General features: G+C 41.2%; 1 pseudogene across 1 annotated transcript; it reads left to right on the top strand.

Annotated features, from left to right (window-relative positions):
- LOC112621605 lies at window positions 1-1,932 on the top strand (annotated as a pseudogene). Its single transcript, XR_003118754.1, has 4 exons — window positions 1-7; window positions 101-314; window positions 631-666; window positions 971-1,932. The product of XR_003118754.1 is annotated as a tripartite motif-containing protein 60-like (transcript).
- Window positions 1,933-7,706: the final 5,774 nt, after the last annotated feature.

The following is a 7,706-nucleotide window of genomic DNA, read 5'->3' as shown; positions in this document are numbered from 1 at the left end:
ATGGAAAGTATCTGTAGTAAAAACAATGACATTAATTCTGCATATGAAGAGAGCATAATTGTACCCATGTTGCACAGTTGACTCTCACAATTGAAACAAGATGAAGAGATGGACATTTTAGCAAAACTAAGTGAAAACCTTGTAAAATTTTCAGATTATGTTTCTACATTTAAACATCTACTTGGGGAGGTAATGGGCAATTCTATGCAGTCAAACCTGGAATTGCTGACATGTATTAAGAGTGTGCACCACAGGTATTGAAACCTAAAATACTCTGAACTCTTTTCATATAGATTAACAAAATATAAAATATGGTTTTAGGGCCAGGCACGGTGGCTCACGCCTGTAATCCCAGCACTTTGGGAGGCCGAGGCAGGCGGATCACGCAGTCAGGAGATCGAGACCATCCTGGCAAACATGGTGAAACCCCGTTTTTACTAAAAATACAAAAAATTAGCCGGGCGTGGTGGCGGGCGCCTGTAGTCCCAGCCTCTCAGGAGGCTGAGGCAGGAGAATGGCAGGAACCCGGGAGGCAGAGCTTGCAGTGAGCCGAGATCGCGCCACTGCACTCCAGCCTAGGCGACAGAGTGAGACTCCGTCTCCAAAAAAAATATATATATAGGATTTTAGTCGTCCTCCTCTATATTCTGGCTTAGACAGAACTATTTCAAGTAGATTTAATTCTAGATCTTTTTTTTTTCTTTTTTTGAGATGGAATCTCGCTCTGTCACCCAAGCTGGTGTGCAGTGGCGTGATCTCTGCTCGCTGCAACCTCCGCCTCCTAGGTTCAAGCAGTTCTCCTGCCTCACCCTCCTGAATAGCTGAGACTACTGGTGCCCACCACCAGGCCCAGCTAATTTTTTGTATTTTTGGTAGAGATGGGGTTTCACCGTGTTAGCCAGGATGGTCTTGATCTCCTGACCTCATGATCCACCCACCTCAGCCTTCCAAAGTGCTGGGAATACATGTGTGAGCCACCGCACCTGTCCTTGGTTTTAGATCTTGACACAGCACATCCTCAACTTATTGTCTCCGAGGATAGAAAAAGCTGTGTAATGGAAGAACAAAACCAAATGTTTATTACAACCCAAGGAGATTTTATTTCTGCCCTGCTGTTCTGGGCTCTCAGAAGTGTAGTTCTGGCAGACATTACTGGAAGGAGAAGTGGGAAATGATCCTGAATGAAAATTGGGTGTGTGTCAAGACGGTCTTCTTAGGACCTGGCAGGATCAACCTTCAGTTCTGGGTTGATTTGGGGGGCAATTGGATGATATATAGAATGGTTATGCTGCATCAGGTCCTAAAAAAGCCCACTTCTGTCAGTAGTAAAATCCAATAAGATTGGTATTCTTTTGGACTATGAATTTGGTGATTTTTTAAAGTAATGTAAGTGATAGGTTTGTTCTGTATATTTTAATGATTCTTTCACAAGAGCTGTTTGGCCTTATTTCTATACTGAAGCAGATTCTGAACATCTTAAAATCTGTTCATTATCAGATACTGAAAGATAAAGAACAAGTAAATGAATCTGTTTCAGTTTTTTGGGTAATTTAACCAGTAAATTTAATCTTATTTCTTTAATCTTTAAGTTTTACTGCTGAAGGCCAGAATAGATTTTTTTCTCCTAAATTTTTGGCAAGTATAAAGCACGTTCAGAATGTCACTTTCATAGATACTATGAATATCAATTGTCAAGTGTGTTGATTTCTAAGATAAAATATTTGAGAATCAATATTACCTAACTTGTCCAATAAAATGTTAAGTTGCCTATTTTAAAAAAATCTGTCAATTTTGAATTGCATACCTAGCTAAATTTTTTTTAAGATTGAGGGTGAGATGTAAAATAATTTATACAAGTAATATAAACTGTTTACTTAAATTATTTACTTAAAGAAATCTAATTACATTTAAATAAATTGCTGTTACCTGTTAGTATTTGTGTAGTGTATTTTTTTTTAAGTTTTTGCCTCTAAAGCAGGTAACAATTTAAACAGAATAAAACAAAAATTCAATGATTGGGAGGAAAATAAAAGGTTTGTATGATGACCTAATTAAGATAATGTAAAGGATAAAAATCTTAATATTTGTTTTTACACGTTTTTCGGCAAAAGTAACCCTGAGATAGTAATGTGCAGAAAATACTATTAATTATATTCTTGAGACTTACTGACTTTGGCACTTAGAGAACCTCCACCACAGGCCCAGGATTCCCTAGGTATTTCTCATGGAAATGGAGCAGAAGGCCATGTCCACAAACATAAATGGATGCTCACCTTCCATTTAGAGACCAGTAGGTGCTGGTAGATGCTCACCTTCCATTTAGAGACCAGTAAGTGCTGGTAGATGCTCACCTTCCATTTAGAGACCAGTAGGTGCAGGTTGCAGAAAGACTGGGCCCTTCTTGGAGATCCAGGAAGGGGCTATGGGCACCATCCTAGAAAAGGGGTCTGAAGCTCCATGGAGCCCTCCTGCCTGCAGGAGCCACAGAGGGCCCTGGGTGAGGCCAGCCTGGGTTCTCTGCCCTGTCCCTAGCACTTGAATCCTGCCTCACCTGCTAGCTTTTTCCACCAAGAAATAAGGATGGCAGCCCCACTAGAGGAAGGATATCAAGAGTGTCAAGGCCCACACCCACCTTGGTACATTAAGTGACTTTTTGATTAACTAGTCAGTAAGTTAGAGTGGAATGTGCTGCTGCGATCCCCTGAGATCACATTCTAGGAGAAAACCTGGGTGGCACCTGCCTAAGGCTGTACATTGGAGGAAGGATGGTCAGGCCACCTGGGCTTCAGTGAGCATGTGCCCCCAGCCAACCCAGGGAGACATGGGCTTGGCAAGAGCAGGCAATAAGGGTGGCATACAGCAGACATAGTGAGCTGTCAGGTGGGCACAGAGGGGTAGGCAGGATGAGTCCCTGAGGGGGACTCCTGAACTCAGCCCAGAGATCCCCCAGCTTTTTGAAACACAGGCTGTACCTGGAGCTGCAGAGTGAGCATTGTGCAGTCGCCTGGTAAAAGTGGGATGAGCAGCCAGTCTTTCATTGCCCATTTTTCTGATGAGCACTTTGAGCCCCCAAAGCCACAAGCCAGGAAGGGCAAAAGCACTGGGCTGAGGCATCACCTTTTTTCTTCACTTGGCTCCTATGAGCCTCAGATCTCCCTGGGCATGCCTTTGAGGAAGAAGATCTCTCTTGTGAATGTAGGCATAGAAGCAGCCAGTCATGTGTGGCGTAAGCTCACCCACAGCCACTTTTGTGGGCCCACCTGGGCCTCCTCACTTCACTGGCCTGTGAAACCCAACTGGAATTCCCGAGTCCAGAATCCACATTTGGTTCTAGAACCAGTGTTCAGCATCCAGGCCAGAGCAGAAGTGGGCCTGTTAGTCCCACTGCACAAGGCCCAAATCAGAGAACTGGCTTGACTGTTCAGCTGTACCCAGGCAGTGTGTGTACTGTTCCAAGCAGGTCCCGTTCTCTTCCTGCCTCCAATTATTTCACCTGCAACTTGTCATTTATACCAGCTTTTTCTCTACCCCCTCATCCTATGGTTTTTGAAATTCCTCTGAAGACTGCATGAGCTAAGCTGTAAGGGTCACAGTACTCTAGCCTACTCAGGCTGTGCCAGGAAGAGAGATCTCTCAACCTACTTTGACTCTTAAGAGTCATGTATAAATAGTACCAACTCTAGCAGGAGGGCTGTCACATACTCAGACTTTGCTCGTCTCCGTATCAAAAGATACGTTAGAATGACAAGGAAAATAAGACACAGACCTGGCAGTTCTGCCTTTTAAAGAGCAGCCGCAGCCTGGTCACCTTGAACCACAATTCCAGGGACTGGTTCAGCATGTCCCACCTTGGAAAATGGTGGAACTGGGGCCTCAGAATGTCATGGTCCAATGAAAGTCTGGAAAAGAGGCACCTCAGCAGCCTGTACACACCCAGTCACACCTGTAACGGGAACAGGCCCTACCAACTATGAAGCCATCTCATTAACTTAGACAACTGTACCAGCAATGTGCACACACTTCAGGCCTTTAGTAAACTGTCAACCCAATGATTCAAGAAAAAGCAAATACTTTTTTGAATATAGTCTCAGGAAGAAGAACCTCCACTGCCTGAACCAGCCTGTGTGATGGATGCAACTGACAGTGTTAACTTGACTCGGGCATACCTGGAGTCTGACCATGTATAAAAAATGCTTCTGAATGTTCAGAGTTTTAAGCTAAAAAATCTAGTAGTGGCCAACCTGGAGATTGTTTTTTATCTATGAGGAACATCTGAGCCCCTGGTCTGTCCCATCCTGTGGCATGGAACATAGGCCACACAGGGAATTGAGGCCATTCCTTTTTTGTTAAATGAAGTCTGACAGGTGAAAGGTTGCTCAGAAAAAAAGTGCTAAATAAAAATGCTATACAAACTGCATGCTTTCTGCAAGTGGGCATGGTTATCCTGCTAAGCCCACTGACACTGGACCTTCTCCCCTCTATGTAAGTCCCCAGTAAAACTCCATATCTCATTCACTGGTTCTGAGTCTCTTCTTTGACATCTTGAACCTGGTGCCATTTCCATGGGAGTCGAATTTGACATAACTTACCCCATAGTGAGGAAGGATTTCCGAGTGCTCAGTGTGCTTCAAAACTCACCAAGGCATCGGCTATAGAAGGATGCAGTTGTTCTCTTTACCACTCTCATCCATCTCATCTTTTCCTTAGATGCACAGTCAGTGGAATACCAAGAAAGATGACTAAGAAACACATCGTAGTCAGAAGCAAGAGTAATGCCAGAATAAGCAGTGACCACTTGGAAAGGAAAAGGGAGCATTTTTCTTTCTCCTGTGGGCAGCCCCCAACTTCTGTCATTACTTTCTGGATTCAGGAATGATTTTTAAGCTCATCCTGCCTCTGGAGGACCCATGGGTCCTGAGTGGTAAACACCTTCACTTAATCCTGCAACAAAGCTTTCTCTTGACAAATACGACCTCCATGATCATGAGCTTCTAAGCAATCTGGACAGTGCACACCCTGAAAACCTATGAAAGGGAGATGAGTAGGTCTGAGGGAAACAATTTCCCACTTTTTCCCTTGGCAAATTGAAAACAATTATGATGGCAGACTATAACTCCTCATCATGTGAGTTTACAACCAAGGGTTTTTAATCCTAGCTGTGAGAGCTCCAAGTGAAAACCAGAAGTTACTTCACTGCATCTATCAATGCACAACATTTTGTCTATCATACTGAGGAGTCTTCACTGAAGATTTTCCCATTGAACATATAAAGACAGGAAAGGGTAAAATAGCAACTCTATGAAATCGTTAAATAAGATGTAGAAATGTTCATTTTTGCACATATTTGCATGTATATCTACCCATAAAGCTGACATTTTCATAATAAGTTATATGTCAAGTTAAAAAAAATTTTTTTTCTCAGCTGGGCACGGTGGCTTACACGTGTAATCCCAGCAGTTTTGGAGGCAAGGCAGGTGGATCACCTGAGGTTAGGAGTTCGAAACCAGTCTGGCTAACATGGTGAAACGCTATCTTTACTAAAAATACAAAAAAAAAAAAAAATTAGCTGGGTGTAGTGGCAGACACCTGTAATCCCAGCTACTTGGGAGGCTGAGGCAGGAGAATCACTTGAACCCGGGAGGCGGAGGTTGCAGGTTGCAGTGAGCTGAGATCACGTCAGTGCACTCCAGCCTGGGCAACAGAGTAAGACTCCATCTCAAAAAACAAAAAAAACTTCTTTTATAACAAAGAAAAGACACATATGGTCCAAACATGCCCTGCTGCAGTGGAGTGGGTGTGGCCCTCTCCTGGGAAAGAAGTCAGTGCCCTGGATTATGTGTGGGGGATCCATTGGGACACAAAGAGGGAGTCAGAGTCTTGGCCTAGCAACACTAAGACTTGCAGCAGGCTTCAGAAAGCAGCAGAAATGGCCCATGACACTGAATGCTAGATGGGCCTGTAACAATGAAAGATCTGCCCAGGGATCTTAGCAATCCTGCTAGGAGGCCCTGACTATACTCTGGGTTGGAGACTCCTGGGGTATAGTGGCTGCCAGAGAGCCTCAGCAATCTTGACCACTATGGCTAAGCCAGTCTAAAATAGCTCATCCCTTCTGTTTTACAAAGCAAAATATAGAAAAATAAAGTGAAACAAATGAAGTCAAGAGAATGAAAATGAAATATAAAGATAAATTTAAAGTAATTAAGAAATAGTAAGGACAAACTGAAATAAAGAAAAATAAACAAATGTGATTAAGATCAGTGAAAAATAAAATGAAGATGAAGATAATAAATACAATAAAATCAAGAGAAATGAATAATTTGCAATAAAATAAGAAAATTTTAAGAATTAGAAAAATGAAAAAAGAAATGTGGAGAAAAATAATAGGGGATATGAATGGAAATAAAAGAAACAAAAACATTAAATAAAACATTACAAGCAAGAATTCTAGAAAATTTGAAATGAGAATGTAATGAGAAAAAAGAAAAATAGAAATAAAATTAATAGAAAAAAATGAAAGTAAAGAAAAAATAAAGAAAAAATAAAGATAAACGCAAATGCAAAGGGAAATAAAAGGTTAAAAAGAAAAATAAGATCTGGGAATAATCTACAAAACATTTCACCCAACAATAGCATAATACATAATATTTCTAATTGCGTATGGCACGTGTACTAAGATAGGCAAACTTCTAAGCTAGAATGCAAGTTTTAGCATAAACAAATGGTAATCATAAAAAGTATTTCTGACTACAATGAAATATAACTGGAAATTAAAAACCAAAAGAAAATTAGCATGCCTGCATATATGTGAAAACTTAACAAATTATTTGGCATACTATTTTTCAAGAATTAGAACGTGTAAGTTTCTTTAGATGTTAATGATATTCAAAATGATCTACAAATCAATGAGATCTCTTTCAAAAAAACCAATGGAACTTTTTGAAGCAGTACTAAAATATTCTAAAATGTTTGAATCAATATTTAGCTGTGTCATGCAGGCTGGAGTGCAGTGTCATAATCATGGCTTACTGTAGCCTTGACTTCTCAAGCTCAATTGATGTTTTCACCTCAGCCTTACAAGTAACTGGGACTGCAGGTGCATGCCACCAGGCTCAGCAAGTTTTTGTATTTTTTGTAGAAACAGGGTTTCACCATATTGCCCAGGCTGGTCTCAAACTCCTGGGCTCAAGCAATCCACCTGCCTTGGCTTCCCAAAGTTCTGGGATCACAGGAGTGAGCCACCAAAATATTGCCCTATAATTTCTGTAAACACTCAAAAAAACCACAAGTAGCCAAATAACCTGGAAATAAACAATAAACTCAGAGGTGTAATTCTTTTTTTGTTTAAAAATATGTTGCAAATTTACGGTACTCAAAATACTGTGGTGTTGGCATAAAGACAGAAAAATGTTGAAACAGATAAAAGAAGCCACATGCATATACTAAGCTTATCTTAAATGAGGGTTCCAAATTCTCATGTTGCAGAACTTTCTCCTTCAGCAAAATTGGGTTCTTGTCACATGACTAGGAAAGATTAGGCTCAGGGACACTCTGAAGGATGAGGAGTAGAGTTGATTGGGTTAAAAACCGGAAAAAGAAAAAAAAAAAAAAACCTCAACAAAGTGAGTCGGAGTCCTGTTTACAGGTTCCACCTCCTAGACTGGTGAACACCAGACCATCACACAGAAACTGAAGAGGCCAGGCTG

Source organism: Theropithecus gelada, chromosome 3 (assembly GCF_003255815.1).
Source record: "Theropithecus gelada isolate Dixy chromosome 3, Tgel_1.0, whole genome shotgun sequence".
Lineage (NCBI taxonomy): Eukaryota > Metazoa > Chordata > Mammalia > Primates > Cercopithecidae > Theropithecus > Theropithecus gelada.
The sequence above is the reverse complement of the archived record's forward strand: the minus strand, read 5'-3'. Positions and strand labels throughout refer to the sequence as shown.